Source organism: Delphinus delphis, chromosome 9 (assembly GCF_949987515.2).
Source record: "Delphinus delphis chromosome 9, mDelDel1.2, whole genome shotgun sequence".
Taxonomy (NCBI): Eukaryota; Metazoa; Chordata; class Mammalia; order Artiodactyla; family Delphinidae; genus Delphinus; species Delphinus delphis.
Window position 1 is genome coordinate 19,490,118 of NC_082691.1, and position 16,181 is coordinate 19,506,298.

General features: G+C 44.4%; 1 protein-coding gene across 3 annotated transcripts in view; it reads left to right on the forward strand.

Moving 5' to 3' along the window:
• Nucleotides 1-503: 503 nt before the first annotated feature.
• The window catches only part of SRPK2 (SRSF protein kinase 2), a 224,331-nt gene continuing 208,653 nt past the window's right edge, over nucleotides 504-16,181 (forward strand). For all 3 annotated transcript variants that reach the window (XM_060020283.1, XM_060020281.1, XM_060020282.1), the window contains exons 1-2: nucleotides 504-643; nucleotides 730-784. The gene's annotated coding sequence lies outside the window, so the exon portion shown is untranslated. The remainder of the gene's footprint in view (nucleotides 644-729; nucleotides 785-16,181) is intronic.

A 16,181-nucleotide genomic window follows, 5' to 3' on the forward strand; every position in this document is an offset into this window, starting at 1 on the left:
AAGGATGTAGAGGAGCAAAGGGGGAGAAGAGGCCGCGTGAGGAGAGGTGGTGTGAGACCCGCGGAGGTGCCGGCCAAGGAAGGGCGCATGGAGAAGCGGGCGGCGCGACCCGCCGGGGTGGGTAGGAGAGAGGCTGTGGTTGGAGAGGGAGGGTCGCGCAGGCCGCGTGCCCAGGAGGGACGGGAGGCCTGGGCCAGCCGCAGGGGCGCAGGAGGCGGAGGCCCGGGCTGCGGGCTGGGGTGGAGGAGGCATGGGAGGGAGTGGTGGTGGTCGTGGGGGGGGTCACTTCCGCACAGGTGGGCTAGGCGGGTGGGTGCGGGCGCGCGGGCGGGGCCGGCACGGGGGTCTCGACCCCACCGGGCGGGGGGGTTGCGGGTTGGCGGGCGGGGCGGGGCGGGGGCGGGGCCGGCCGGGGGCGGGTTTTGTTGGGCCCCCCGCGGGAGCGGCGGCTGCGGCGGCGGCGCAGGCGCGGTTCCCGCCTCCTCCCGGCCGGCGGAGTGAGTGGAGGCTGCAGCTCGGCTCGGCTCGGCTCCCGCGACGCTGCTGCCGGTGCAGCTGCTGCCGCTGCCGCTGCCGCCGCCGCCGCCGCCGCCGCGAAGCCCCCCGCCCCACTTCCCCCGCGTCGGGATGAGCTCCCGGAAAGGTGAGTGGCCCGCGGCGTCCCCTTCTCCCCGCCACGCGGCCCCGCGCCGGCCTGCCCGACCGTTAATGTGTGTCTTCTTTCCTCAGTGCTGGCCATTCAGGCCCGAAAGCGGAGGCCGAAAAGAGAGAAACATCCGAAAAAGTGAGTCCACGCCGCGCTAGCCCCCGGACCCCCGCCTCCGCCCGGTCGGGGTTAGCCCGAGACCGCGCGGGGGAAAGTTGCCCGGATTCCCGGGGCGGGCGGGCGGGCGAGCTGATCCCCCGGGACGCCGGCTCTCGCCTCCTGCGCGCCCCGCGGGCGGCCCGGGGGGAGGGGCGGGGGGAGGGGCGCGCGCGAGCCCGCGGCCGGCCCGCCGAGCATCCCCTGACCCCGGGCCCCTGGGGCCCCCAGTCTCCGCGGTCGTTGGGGGCGGACGGGGAAGGAAGCGCCGGGCGTGCGCACCCTCTCCTGCGCGCCGAGGTGGCCCGGGGGTCCCGGGCCTTCCTGGGAGAGGAGCTGGCGTCCGCTGCCCGGGCCCCGGCGCCGCGTGCGGGCGTGAGGCTGCGGTATCGCTCCCACCTGGGCGCCGGGGCCCTAGAGGAAGAGGAGCCGAGTGTGTGTGTGAGAGAGAGAGAGAGAGAGAGAGAGAGAGTGTGTGTGTGTGTGTTGCCTCCTCTTCCTCTCCGGCCCCCGCCTCTCGGCCTTTCTGCTGAAAACCGGAGCTGGTTGTCAAGTGGTTTGCCTCGGGCGTGTTCCTGGCACGAGTTCAGCTCTGAAACCTGTGCGTTTCGGCGCTTGGTTTTTTTTCCGAAACTTTCTGCCCGGGCCGAGCGTGACTTCGCTGCGACGCGGCTGCGCCCGGGTCTCGGGCTGCGCGGGGCGGGTGGGCGTGTGCGCGGGCGGTCCTCGGCGCGGCTGCCCAGCGCCTCATTGTGCCGGGAGGCGATGAATAGGGTGGTGATATTTCAAACATGCCAGCCGCCAGCCACCTCCAGCCTGGCCGCGGACCGGAGTGGGAGCGGCCGGCGCCCGGGAAGCCTTTCCTGGAGAGCGGCTCCGAGACCGCAGAGCGCCGCCGCGTCTCCTTTCCCTTTCTTTCCTAATTTTGAAGAATCTACCAGCGTAGATTACTCCTCCTCCTAGATTTGTGGCTTCACTCTTCCATTTGAGAAAGAAAGAACTCTGTGGTATATATTTGGTATTATGGGGATCGTCCGTGATCATCTTTAAATAAAATCACGAAGCATTTTTGGTTGGTTTGTTTTCTTTGGGGGACTAGCCTGCAGCATTCCTAGGCTTTTTCCCTTCTTCGCTTTGGTCTCAGCCTGGCGAATTTCATAACCGTTGGTGGCGTCTATGAAAACTGCCTAAGTCATTACTAATGTGATGTATCATGACAGGATTTGTGTTCATTCAAACCGGAATATAACTTGAAATTATGTTAAGGATTTCATAAAATGTAGACACCGACATAATAAAGCCTTTCTTAAAAAAACAATTAAAAAAAACTACTAGAGCGAGGGAAAAATATTTATTAAGGGCTTGACCTGGTGGGTAAAAATTAGATGTTGGAGTCTTAAGATGTTAAATCTCAATGGATATTTGTTAGTTTTAGATGCTTTAAAAATTAATACTAGTAATCAGAACCTTATATTTGGGATTTCCTTTGGTGAGTGATGGAAATTTAGTCCATAAGTAAGGAGAACTGTAATGTTTAGGCTCCTGAGTTGGGGCACAACTTTCAGTTCAAAACATTTATTCCCACATAGCCCATTTTGTTAAGAAAAGTTAAAAGGAGTTGAAAAAAGCATCCCCCTAGTTTTGGGGATGGCTCTGTGTGTGTGTGTGTGTGTGTGTGTGTGTGTAGGTGGATATATATAACTATGTTTTTTATATATATATGTACATGTAGAAAAACAGTTTTAGTTAAAGTCACTGTTTCATATTTTCATATTTCAGGGTATGACTTTCCTAATGGCCAGAGCCTTTTTTGGTGTGCTGCAGTTTGGATTTATGTGGTATGTTTACAGAGAATTAGCATATATCCACGGTATTCAACTTCTACTCTCACAGGTTAATCTATTAGCTTTTTTCGTTGTCTGTTGTAGTTATGTGACTAGATTTGACAGAAACGCCTCAGCCAGTGACTAAATGAACTGGTCAGTCTGCAAGGACCAGGAGGAGACCAGCCCCATTACATAACTGTTTGAGGCAGTTTTTCACTTAATTCTTTGAATCAAGCCAGTATTATTTTAAAGGAATCCTTGATGTGATTGATTTATTCATATATTCAACAAGTGTGTGCATGCCTTTCCTGGGAAATGGTGGTAGAGCTTTGAACAAGGCAAGGCAAGCGCCTCACGAAGCTTACATTCTATGGGGGTTTTGGAACCCTAAAGCGAATGACAAAGAAGGCAGTTCCAGACAGTGCTCAGGGAGAGGGAGAAAATGAAGATGGGGTGCCTTAAGTATAGTGATAGATGACATTTGAAAACCGTGCCAGTCTATTTGCTGCTTACTTTACATGCGTTTATCCCTTTTGATAATTCTGTGAGGTAGGCACTGTTGTTACCACTTTACAGATGAAACGGGGGTACAGCATGAGTGAGTAACATGTCCAGCTATTAAGTTGAATCTAAGCAGGCTTGGACCAGAATCCACACTCAGTTCTCTGAGGAGGTGACATTTGAACGGAAGTTAGAATAAGGCGGAGGAGATGGGAGTGTGGCAAAGGCCCTGGAGAGGAATGGGCTAGGAATGTTGGAGGAACCCAAAGGTCAGAGTGGCTAGAGTGCTACCCAAGAGGATGGTGAGGGGGGAGGAGTCAGAACGGGTAGGGCCTGGCCTTGTAGGCACCTGGGAGGCATATGGATGGGAGTGGCAGGATCTGATTCCTGTTTTGAAAAGAGTACTGGCTGTCAATGTAGAGAATGGATTATAGCGGGTGGGGAGAAGTAGAAACCGAGAGCTGGCCTTCCATAGTACGTGGGGAAACCATGATGACTTGACTCTGGGTGCACAGAGTGGCACGGGGGAGAGGTGATGGTAGAGGGACTTCAGGAGACTCGTAGCCTCGGAGGTATTCCTCATTTTACAGACAGCTCTAATAGAGGGTAAGGTCACACAACTAGCTTAGTTTGGACCAGAATTCAGGTCTCCTGATGCCCAGTGTTTTTGCTTTTTGATTAATTCTCCAGAGGAGGAAAGAGAGTAATAGATCTAATTTTAAACTATATTAATATAATGACTGGCAGACTTGCATTATGTGACTACATGGGCCTGGCTTGATGTAATATGATCTACTTTTGTCATATGCTTGTATGTGCAAGTGGCACTTCATTCATTTTAATTCAGTTCAATTCTGTGAGCTTTTGTGAATTGCGCCAGTTCCTATAGGCAGCCTTTTTAGAACACTAGAATTTGTAGTTGTCAGAAATAAGATTATGATTTCTGAACTGAGATTGTTAGCTTGTCAGATTGTTCCAGTGAGTTTAGTTTGCTAATTATTAATTGTGCTGCTTTGTAACAGGCAGCAGGGAAGAGCTAGCAGGGAAGACCTAATTCTTAAGAATTAGCTAAATCACATGGCTTGGGATAGATTTTTGCTTTGGGACCTGTGCATATGTATAAAATGTTTTAAAGATTTTTTTTGGTTTTTATTGATTTTTTTCCTCACATGTAACTTTTTTCTTGAAACATAATTCACATACTGTAAAATTGGTTTTTTAAGAATTTAGTTTTTAAAGTGTGTAACTTGCTGTTTTTTTAGTATATTCACAAAATTGTGCAACTGTTATCTAATTCCAGAATATTTTCATCACCCCCCCCCAAAAAAACACTGTACTTGCTTGTCATTCCCCATTCTCCCTTGACCCCAGCATTCATTAATTTATTTTCTCTTTCTATAAACTTATCTATTCTGGATGTTTCATATAAATGGAATCATACAGCATATGATCTTCTGTCTGGTTTCTTTCTCTTAGCATAATGCTTTCAAGGTTCATCCATGTTGTAGTATGTATTGGTACTTCATTCCTTTATATTGCCAAGTAACATTTCATTGTGTTGATATTACTGTGTTGTAGTTATCCATTCATTGATGGACATTTGGGTTCTTTACACTTTTTGGTTGTAAATTACTTTTTTAACACCTTTTTTTAAAAAAAATCTTTTTTAAAATTTATTTTACTTTATTTTTGGCTGCATTGGGTCTTTGTTGCTGTGCGCGGGCTTTTTCTAGTTGCGGCTAGCGGAAGCTACACTTCGTTGTGGTGCGGTGGCTTCTGTTGTTGCGAAGCACGAGCTCTAGGTGCGCGGGCTTCAGTGGTTGTGGCTCGCGGGCTCTAGGCGCGTGGGCTTCAGTAGTTGTGGCGCACGGGCTTTGTTTCTCCGCGGCGTGTGGGATCTTCTGGGACCAGGGCTCTAACCCGTGTCCCCTGCCTTGGCAGGTGGATTCTTAACCACTGCACCACCAGGGAAGTCCCTGTTAGCATTCTTTTTTTTGTTTTTGTTTGTTTGTTTTGCTTTTGCGGTACGCGGGCCTCTCACTGCTGTGGCCTCTCCCATTGTGGAGCACAGGCTCCAGACGCGCAGACTCAGCGGCCATGGCTCACGGGTGCAGCCACTCCGCGGCATGTGAGATCTTCCCGGACCGGGGCATGAACTCGTGTCCCCTGCATCGGCAGGCGGACTCTCAACCACTGCGCCACCAGGGAAGCCCCCTGTTAGCATTCTTGTACATGTCCTTTTGTGGACATTAGCACTTATTTCTCTTGGGGATATACTCTAGCAGTGGGATTGCTAGGTTATAGAAGAGGTGTATGCTTAGTCTTAGTAGTAATTGCAGAGATTTTTTTCCCAGTTATATTATGAAATAGTTTTGATTGAACTGCTTTACACTCCCACCTGCAGTGTATGAAGTTTCGATTGTTCCGCATCTTTGTAATACTTGATCATGTCATTCTTTTTAATTTTAGCTCTTCTGGATATGTACTGATACCTTACTGTGGTTTTAATTTGCATTTGCCTGAGTGATGGTTTCGAAGATCTTTTCGTATGTCTATTGGTCATTTGAAATTTTTTATTTTGTGAAGTACCTGTTTTGTCTTTTGCCTATTTTTAAAAAATCGGATGGGAAGTCTTTTTTCTCACAGAAAATTATGAGTTTTGTTGAGATATAATTTACATACCATACAGTTCATCTACTTAAAGTGCACAGTTCAATAGGTTTTAGTAGATTCACAGAGTTGTGTTAAACTGGATCTTGAAGAGCCAATAATAATTTCCCAAGTAAATAGGTGGCAGGGTGAGGGCCTTCCAAGCAAAAGCAACGCTGCAGTTGGCGTAAACATGTGGAGGTGTAAGTGGCATGATTGTGTTCTCGGAATGTCAAGCAGGGAAGTGTGGCTGGGGTGCAGGATGTGGTGAGCATTGAGTGGGGCTCATTGCTGTGGGTACAGATTGAGATGTTTAGAAAGGTTACTCTATCTGCTGTGTAGAGAATGGCTTAGAGGAAAGAGATCCAGCTTCAGGTGACTGATGGGTATTAAGGGGGTAGAATTCACTGCATTTGGTGTCCAATTTAATGTGGGAGGAGAGTGGGAGGGGTCTAGGATGAATCCCAGGTTTCTGAATTAGCTAAATTTGTGGATGGTGTTGCCATTCCTCAAGGTAAAGAATGCACAGCAGCTTTGGGAAAAGCTAATGATGGCTTTTGTTAGGCAGTTACAGGTGTGTGGTTCACTTCCAGTTAGAGACATTGGTGAGTGTTAACCGCTAGAGCGCTGGGAAGAGCTCTGGTTAGAAATGCAAATGGGAGTTGTTGGGTATAGTGTTGGTGGCAGCTGGCTGAAGGTGTTGAATGTGAAGAGAAGAAAGCCATAGGTAGGGTAAAGGAGGAGCCAGAGGGATAGGAGAATCAGGAGAAAGTTGAATCACAGAAACCAAGGGCATTTCAAGAAGGGAAGAGCACAGTCTGCAAAATAATTCAAGTGAGATGAACCCTGATGGTGGCCTTTGACTTTGGCAGTTAGGAAATCATTAGAGCCCACACCTGGAGTAGTCTCAGCACAGTGCTTTTGGCCACAGGGAGCTTGCAGCCCTATGAGTGAATGGGATGACACTGTAGTCTTTTTGTTTTTTCTTTTTAAAAGGTTACTAATTGAATAAGCTTTCTTTGTGTAAAGGAGAAAAGGTAGCAAGGGAGTGGTTCCTGAGGAGTGTTTTTTCCCCTCTCAAATGTAAGCGAATGGCAAGGAGCTAGTAGAAAGGGAGAGGTTGAAAATAATGACAAGAAGGGGAATTTGGAGCAAACGCCCTGAGTTGACAGGAGGGGATGTGATCAGAGCACAGGTTTGTATTGTACGGAAGGGAGATCTCTTCTTCCTCTGAGAACAGGAAGGCTGTAGGCTGCATGTTTTAAAAACATGCTCCTAGACCTTGCAGTCTTACATAGTACATGAAATAGGCACCAATATCATACTGTCTTTGGAAAACCCAAGAAACTGAAATGCAGTGACATCTGGCCCCAAGGTTTTGGACCCGTGGTAAGTGTGCAGTAAAGGTTGGCTGTGGTTATTAGGCTGTGGTTATTGCTGTCTTATTTTTTTCTAAATGATTTGGCTGGTCACCCCAACGCTATTGCATCTCTCCATGTATGAGTATTGAGGTGTTGATTACTCTGTTTCTGCTTTAATTCCCTATTTTTTTATTTACTGTAGTTCTGAGTACGTTTTAGGCTTTGGTAGGGCAAGGGCTCTCCCACATCTCCTATATACACCTTGTCACTCTTCCCCCCCCCCCCCACCTTGTCACTCTTGTTTTCAGAATTTTTTGGGCATTTCTTACATACATTAAGATTATATTTCTGAGTTCCTTCTCCAGTTTATTTTTGCTATTTAGTTTAAAATAATATATACTTTGAGGATTAATTTAGGGAGACCTGACAAGTCTTGAATTGGAAACACATTTAAAAAATTACCTTTTTTCTGATTTTATTTATTTTTTTAATGTAGATTTATTTATTTATTTGCGCTGGGTCTTAGTTGCAGCAGGCCGGCTCCTTACTTATGGGTTGCCAGCTCCTTAGTTGCAGCCAGCGTGCTCCTCACTTGTGGCATGTGAACTCTTAGTTGCAGCATGTGGGATCTAGTTTCCTGACTAGGGATCAAACCCAGGCCCCCTGCATTGGAAGCGCAGAGTCTCAACCACTGCACCACCAGGGAAGTCCCCTTTTTTCCTGATTTTTAAAATATTATGTACCATATCTGGAAACTATAGAAATATGTAAAGAAGAAAACAAACGGATTTCCTGGTGGTCCAGTGGGTATGACTTGGTGTTTTCAGTACCTGGGCCCTGGGTTCAATCCCTGGTTGGGGAACTAAGATCCCTTGTGGCCAGGCCAAAAAAAAAAAAAAGAAGAAGAAAACAAAAATGACTCACATTGTCACCATCCAGCATGATACAAATGGGACATTATTAATATTTTGTTATTTTTCCTTCTAGTCTTTTTTTCATCCCTGTGTTTTTTGTTACTTAATCATCTCATGTATGATTTTGTATGCTGCTTTCCTTATTTAACATTTTGTCATTAACATTTTTAATGTCCTTAAAATTTTCTCATAACCGGGACTTCCCTTGCGGTCCAGTGGTTAAGATTTTGGGCTTCCAATGCAGGGGTCTTGGGTTCGATCCCTGGTCCGGGAGCTAAGATCCCACATGCCGTGTGGTGCGGCAAATAAATAAATATTTTTTAAAAAGAAGTTAAAAATTTTTTTCTCATAACCAGTTATTAGTGACTGAGTAATATTCTAATTTACTTAACTGCTTAATTTGTTTAAATATTTCTTTATTGCTGGAAACATGTTTACTGTTTCAGGCATTATAATACTTCAGCGAATATCTTTGTCTGCATTTCAGATTTTCTCAGATTATGTGGAATCTTAGAAATGGAAATATTGAGTCAAAGACAGTGAACCTGTTTAAGACTTCCAATTTTGAAAAGTTCTTTTAAAGAAGAGTCAGCAGGGCTAGAACTAACTAATTATGGGACATGAACAGGAAAGCAATAAAAACAATGGCAGTTTTACTGAAAATGTTACACTTAATGAAGACTAAGAAAGTTGGGAGAAGTTGGTTGGAGATGGGATAGAGATTTTGTTTTAGGCACACTGTATTTGAAGTGACAGATATCCTAAAGGAGGATAAGGAGAGTTGGTTTGGAGGTGGGAGGCTGGGAGTAGAATACACCTTTGAGGACAATTAGGACGGCAAGATCAGCTTACTGAAGAGAAGGGGGAGGAGAGAAGAGGGCTGGAGCCTGAAACTTGGAGAGTGCCATTGGACAGAATAAGAGAAGGGAAGCTAAAGATCAGCTTAAAGAGGGTAAATAGCAATATATGGGATAGGGAAGTTTAAGGAGAATAAGATTTGAGAAGAGTTCATTAGATTTTTAAATTTAGTTCATCATTGATGGCCTTTATATTTCAGGGGTTAGTATTTCTTCCCTCCCTCCCTCTTTCTTTTTTTAAACTTGACAGTTTGTAAAGAAATTACCTATCTTTGTCTCATCATCTGGTCCAGGTAGATAAAGTATTTTTTGTGTTGATGACTAAGAATTAAAGAGATTTTTGTCTTGCTCTGTGTTTGTATCAAAGGTCTAACAGGTCCCCAGATTTTTACCACCAAATCTTGTGTTCTGTTTTCAAAGAAAGAAAAGTTATTACCTGCAGTTGCCAGGTTTTTAAGCTTGTACCCTGCCTTGATTCCAGGAGCGCTGTCAGCCAAGGTTAAAGGTGGTACGGTCTAATCTAGGCTGGTGGCCTTAGAGTGATTTGTGTGGCTGGCTATTAGCAGGTCTTTTTTCTTTCTTTCCTTTGTTTTGGCGGGCGTGCTCTATTCCGTTGTGTATGTCTCCAGGGGAACATTTCACATTGACTTTGTATTATCGGATACTTTATGTACCTGAATATAAGATGGCCTTGGTTGTAAGTCCCCTAACTCCCCAATGAAAAGTTTAAAATTCTATACAACTTGAAAGTATAAATTTTAGAGATATAGATGGAGTAGTCAAATGTTTAGTTATGATATTTAGTTTCTTTTTTTATAAGTTTATTTATTTATTTTTGGCTGCATGGGGTCTTCGTTGCTGCACGTGGGCTTTCTCTAGTTGCGGCGAGGGGGGGCTACTCTTCGTTGCGGTGCGCGGGCTTCTCATTAGGGTGGCTTCTCTTGTTGCCGAGCGCGGGCTCCAGGCACGCCCGCTTCAGTAGTTGTGGCTCACGGGCTATAGAGCGCAGGCTTCAGTAGTTGTGGCACAGGGACTTAGTTGCTCCGCGGCATGTGGGATCTTCCCGGACCAGGGCTCGAATCCATGTCCCCTGCATTGACAGGCGGATTCTCAACCACTGCGCCACCAGGGAAGCCCTTGACTTGCTTTTTAAAAGGCTGTGTACAGCATTAATGAGGAGGAATAATTCCAAAAATGTGTTGAAATTATTTGCCTCTTTTTTTTTTGCGGTACGCGGGCCTCTTACTGTTGTGGCCTCTCCCGTTGCGGAGCACCGGCTCCGGACACGCAGGCTCAGCAGCCATGGCTCATGGGCCCAGCCACTCCGTGGCATGTGGAATCTTCCCGGACCAGGGCACGAACCCTTGTCCCCTGCATCGGCAGGCGGACTCTCAACCACTGCGCCACCAGGGAAGCCCTATTTGCCTCTTTTAAAATTAATTATATTGGGTTGATGTCTCCTAAATTAGTATGGATTAAAGTGATTTCGGACAGTTCCCTAATCAATCGTCAGTCAATGAAGAGTGTTTCATCCCTCCTCCCCTCTCTTCTAGGTCTCACCAGGACTCCTCCGAGTCAGGGTCCTCTAGGAATGGTCATTCTATTACCCTCTGCCATCAAGCCTAGCATTACTGTAATCCTGATTGTTCATTTCCTTTTGAAGATTTTTTTTTTGCCTTATTATGTTAAAAATAAGGTACTTGAGAGAGCAGTCTATCATTATAAAGTCTTTATAAGGACTAGAATCTAAGGGAACTACTTCTTTTTTGCGGGATAATTTCTGGGAAAAGACCATGGTTTATACTTGGGCATATATGATACTTTATGCTGAGTTCTTAGCCTTACTGGATAAATCCTACAAAATGTAATGTTTTGTCCCTGGTGTTTGAATTCACTTCCACATTGAATATCTTTATAGTCAAACTGCTTTGCTGATAAGTTTAAAATTAATAATTGGCCTATCAATTCCAGAGTGCATTTATTTCAGCTAATTCTTGGACATATTCTTAATGTAAGTATTTTTAGGCATTAGAATTCTCTAGTTAGGGTCTTAGAATGTGGAGCCTAAAAGGATAGGGACAAAAGGGAACATGTGGATGAGATTATTGATGGCTTTAAATTTGGTTGTGACACACAAGACTGTTACTCGCCTTAGCTGAGCGTGGTGTGTGGGTGTCACGTCCCCTGTGGTACCTCAGTGTAGTAGATGTGCCCCGAGATGATTGTGTGAACTAGGCAGGGTGGGAGAAGGAGTAAAGACAGACTGCAGCCCAGGGATACCTCTGTAACCCCAGGAAACAGAAGTTTGAGATGTGGAAGAGATAAGACAGACAATGCACTGAAAAGCACTGCCTGGCTCTTGGGACTCCTGTGCCTGGCTGCTTGCATTGGTTGGCAGGTGCTGTTGTTGCTTGTGACATCCACGGAACACAGCTTGCTGCTATTGTTTCTGCTGTCAGTCAGCTGTTGCCACCACTTACACAGGGAATCTTATCCTATTGATTATTTTTATTTTTAGAATATCCCGTTGATAGTTTTTTTTGGTGGGGGGTGCATGCGTGTTGTGTTTTATCCTAAAATGGGATGTAACTGAACATTAATTGCAGCACTGATATAAAATTGACTGTGTCTTTCACACCTGAAATTTATTGCATAAGGCTGTGAATCTGAGAATGCAGTGAAGTAGCCAGGACTTTAGAGAGCATCTGAACAAGTGTTTTTCACTCTTGCTTTGTAGTAGCAAAATGCTTTTATTCCCACCCCCACCAGGGATTGAACCTGGGCCCTTGGCAGTGAAAGCACAGAGGCCTAATCACTGGACCACCAGGGAATTCCTGCAGAATGCTTTTTTTTTTTTTTTCAGAATGCTTTTTAAAAAAAAATTTACATAGAACTCTATCATATGTAAAGAGGAAAAAGTGGCTCTATTCTGGGAGAATTGGCAGGTGAGGGCTTGGTCCTAACCACCTGGTCTTTCCCTCATCCACTGTAGTGCTTTCCAAGGCAGCTTCTTGGAACAGAGCTTAAAATTCTTCAGGCCTTTATTTCTCTTTTTCTCTCTCAGTAGAGAAGTTTCAGTGAAGGAGCAGTGAGGGTGACTGAAGAAGCAGTTACTTGATTGCAGTCAATTATCTTTTAGTTCCTGAGCCAGTTTACCGTGCTGGTTTAGAGTCCTGGATTCTGATTCACTGGCTTTTGAAACTACCATTTAGTCTGCAGAAAGCAAGCCATTCTGGGACTAAACAGAAGGTAAAGTTTTTAGCCCCTAAAGAGATTATTGCAAGAACCTTTTTTTGTTTTGTTTTTGTTTATTAGTTTGTTAAATGCTATGGCAGTGTTTCAACTGTGGGGTCATCTGGAAGTTTTATCACCACAGAAGGTAATGAACATTTTGTGATCCAAAGTTCCTTTGTTTCATACCTTCCTAGAGGCAGAAAATACATGACTTTACAGATTTGTTAAAGCAGATTACGCATGAATGCGTGGGGTTTCAAAGCACTTGAGGCACTTTTTGTTTTATCAACCGTCTCTTAGGTTGGGGGACTGCCTGACTGGGATTGGTTGAGAGAAGTCAGTAGGGAATCTCAGGATTTGTCCAGAAAGTGGGAAGAAGGCAATTCAGTGGGAGCCAAAGGTCATTCTTGAGTTGTGGGGTTTTTTTGTTCATTTGTTTTTAATTTTTAATTTTAATTTTTTGACCTTGCCACTCGGCCCCCTGCAGTGGAAGCACGGAATCCTAATCACTGGACCGCCAGGAAATTCCCAAGAACCTTATTTTTATTTTATTTATTTAATTTTAAAAATAATTTTATTTATTTTATTTTTGGCTGCGTTGGGTCTTTGTTGCTGCACATGAGCTTCCTCTAGTCGTTGCGAGCGGAGACGACTACTCATTGTGGTGCATGGGCTTCTCATTGCAGTGACTTCTCTTGTTGCGGAGCACGGGCCCTAGGCATGTGGGCTTCACTAGTTGTGGCTTGCGGGCTCAGTAGTTGCGGCGCATGGGCTTAGTTGCTTCGCGGCATGTGGGATCTTCCCGGACCAGGGCTCGAACCCGTGTCCTCTGCATTGGCAGGCAGATTCTTAACCACTGTGCCACCAGGGAAGCCAAGAACCTTACTTTTAAATTTTTATTTTTAAATTCCTCCCTTTACTGTCAGAAAAAGAAAGGCGAAAATATATTCTCTTGGGACTTCCCTGGTGGCGCAGTGGTTAAGAATCTGCCTGCCAGTGCAGGGGACATGGGTTTGATCCCTGGTCTGGGAAGATCCCACATGCCTCAGAGCAGCTAAGCCTGTGAGCCACAACTGCTGAGCCTACGTGCCACAACTACTGAAGCCCGCATACCTGGAGCCCATGCTCTGCAACAAGAGAAGCCACCGCAGTGATAAGCCCCCGCTCACTGCAACTAGTGAAAGCCCACACAGCAACGAAGACCCAATGCAGCCAAAAATAAAAATAAATTTAAAAAAAAGAAAAGAAAATATATTCTCTTTCTCTGAATGGAGACTGCTCTTTCTTTTTAAGACACCAATTGTACTTGAACATTTGTTACTTTTTTTTCTTTAATTAATTAATTAATTAATTTTTGGCTGTGTTGGGTCTTCGTTTCTGTGCGAGGGCTTTCTCTAGTTGTGGCAAGCAGGGGCCACTCTTCATCACGGTGCGCGGGCCTCTCACTGTCGCGGCCTCTCTTGTTGCGGAGCACAGGCTCCAGACGCGCAGGCTCAGTAGTTGTGGCTCACAGGCCTAGTTGCTCCACGGCATGTGGGATCTTCCCAGACCAGGGCTCAAACCCATGTCCCCTGCATTAGCAGGCAGGTTCTCAACCACTGCGCCACCAGGGAAGCCCGAGACTACTTTTAATATGTCACAAGGGCCTGGACTGTTTTATCATGTGCATGTATGGTAGGAGTGAGAGAGAAGTTGCTTTATGTAGGCACTTTTAGTATACGATAAGACAGTTTTTTAAAAAAAGGTTTAACTGTGTTTTCTATCTTAGCTTTAAAAACTCGTTTTTGTTTTTCAGTAGCTACAAGGCTGAGGCTTTCCATATCCTTTTGTAGTCATCAGCACCCTGTAGGTATAACCGTAATAGTAGAACTGTTCTTCTCTTCCCCTTGGCTCCACTGATGCTCACTACCTGCAGTGTCATTGCGATCAAGTTGAGGGACACTCGAGGATACATTTACCTTTCAGAGGATCCTGAGCTGTATAATTTTACTCTTAACGTTTGAATCCTCTTACTTGGTGTAGGCAAAGGCTATCTCACTTCCCCAACTTAGCTGAGAAGAAGTAATAGTTTCCCCTTTTCCTAAAGTTTGATCAGTCTTTGAATATTCTTTGCTGAGGCTGATATTGTTGCCAGAGGCAGCTGACCAGGGTTCAAGTTTTGAAGGCATCACTTTTCTCAGTGGGGTTGGATAAATTATTTAATTTTTCTAACTCTCAATTTTTTTTTCCTTAAAATAGATCTAATCATACCTCTCAGAGAATAAATGTAAGGATTAAATAAAGTAATATGTGTGTGGTACATAGTAAATGGTAAGTGGCAGCTATTAGTTATTTATGGTGCTTCAGTTGTATTTTAGGAATTTTTATAATAGGCAAAAGGGAAAACTGGAAGTATTATAAAATTTTCTTAAGCATCTAAACATGAATATGTTTTCAGTTATTTTAGCCAGCTTAAATCTTTATTTTTCTCAGTAATAACTGCTGTATTTATTTATTTATTTATTTTTTGGGGCAGAGCAGAGACTTTACTGTTGATCAGGAATAAGGAAGGAAGGGCTTATGCTCTAATATTGATAGGAGATAATGTTGTGTAAGCATAGGCCCTCACAGTGAATTAGAGCAACAAAATTACCATCAGATATAGAAATCATGAAGAAAGTATTCATTGTTCATAACAGGTGATCTCTATCTAGGTCTATAATTTGAAACTAGACCAAGGGGACAGGGAGGAGACTAAGACGTGATAAAAGGAATAGGTGATCCTGGTAGTAGTTTTAAAAATTATTTTTTAATCATGTTTAGACTGTCCAAGAGGGAAATAACCATTTGGTAACCCTTGTTTTATGAGATAAATGTATTTTGGGCAAGATTGAAAAATTACATTTTATTAAAGGAGTGCTAGTTTCCTGTTAGCTTATATTAAGAAATCAAAGTGATGTTTTCCTATGAAAAGAATTCTTAATAGACTGAGTTGAGAGCTTTGGCTAATAAAGGATTAAGGTGGCTGTCAGGCCTGAACCACAGTATGTATTGTTGTTAGTGTAGGAAATGCTTTACAGACTACTGGTCTCAGAGACTTCTCTTTCCCATACTTTGCCTCTCATATTTTCCACAAGAGCAGAGAAATTCCTCTGACTCTATAAACTGAAGTTTAAAAAATTTTGAAAATAAGCCTCATTCCTTCTGTTGAGATGCAGTTTTACATTTCATTATGGAAGAGCAGGCTGAACATGACTTAATTTTAAGCTGAGTATATATGACACGGGGCTATATGAAATTGGCTTTTTCTCTTAAATGTCAAATTCCATCAAATTTCATGTGGTTCATCTAATACAGATAATAGCTAATATAACAGCTAACATTTATTAAGTACTTACTGTGTGTTAAGCATTCTCCTAAATGCTTAATATGCATTTATTTTTCATTGTCACCACAACCTTAAGTTGGGTTTTTATTATTTAAAATTTATTTATTTTTTTGTTTTTAAAAATTGGGCTTTAAAATTTTTCAGCTGTTCAGAATCCATTTATCCTCCCAGAAAGAGGCCTCAATTTTGTGTGGTGTTTATCTCTTATCTGTTTTTGGTTCACATCCTTTGTGTCCCTTCCCCATTTCCCAAGGATAGATCACAGCCTATTTCACTTAGTGTTTTATACTCTCGGGCCACAGCGAGGCAGCCCACACAGAGCTAACCCCAGGGCTTTTGCTTTCTCCTGTTGGCATGACTGTGAGAGGATGTGAAATGGAGTTATTGAAGCCATTTTGTCACCAAAACTGAGCAGAGAACAGAGCCTAGCCAAGAAATGGAGAAAAAGTCAGTCCTAATGATGATGTTTAAACCTGTGCTGAAGCAAGGGCTGCCTGCTGGACTTTTAGTTTTTTGCTTCAGCCAGGTGGAGTTGCATTTTCTTATTACTTAAAACTGAAAGAGCAGTATTATTCTTAATGGCCAGGTGGAAACAACTGAATGTCCATCTGAAGGGATAAACAAAATGTAGTATATCCTGGGCTTTCCTGGTGGTGCAGTGGTTGAGAGT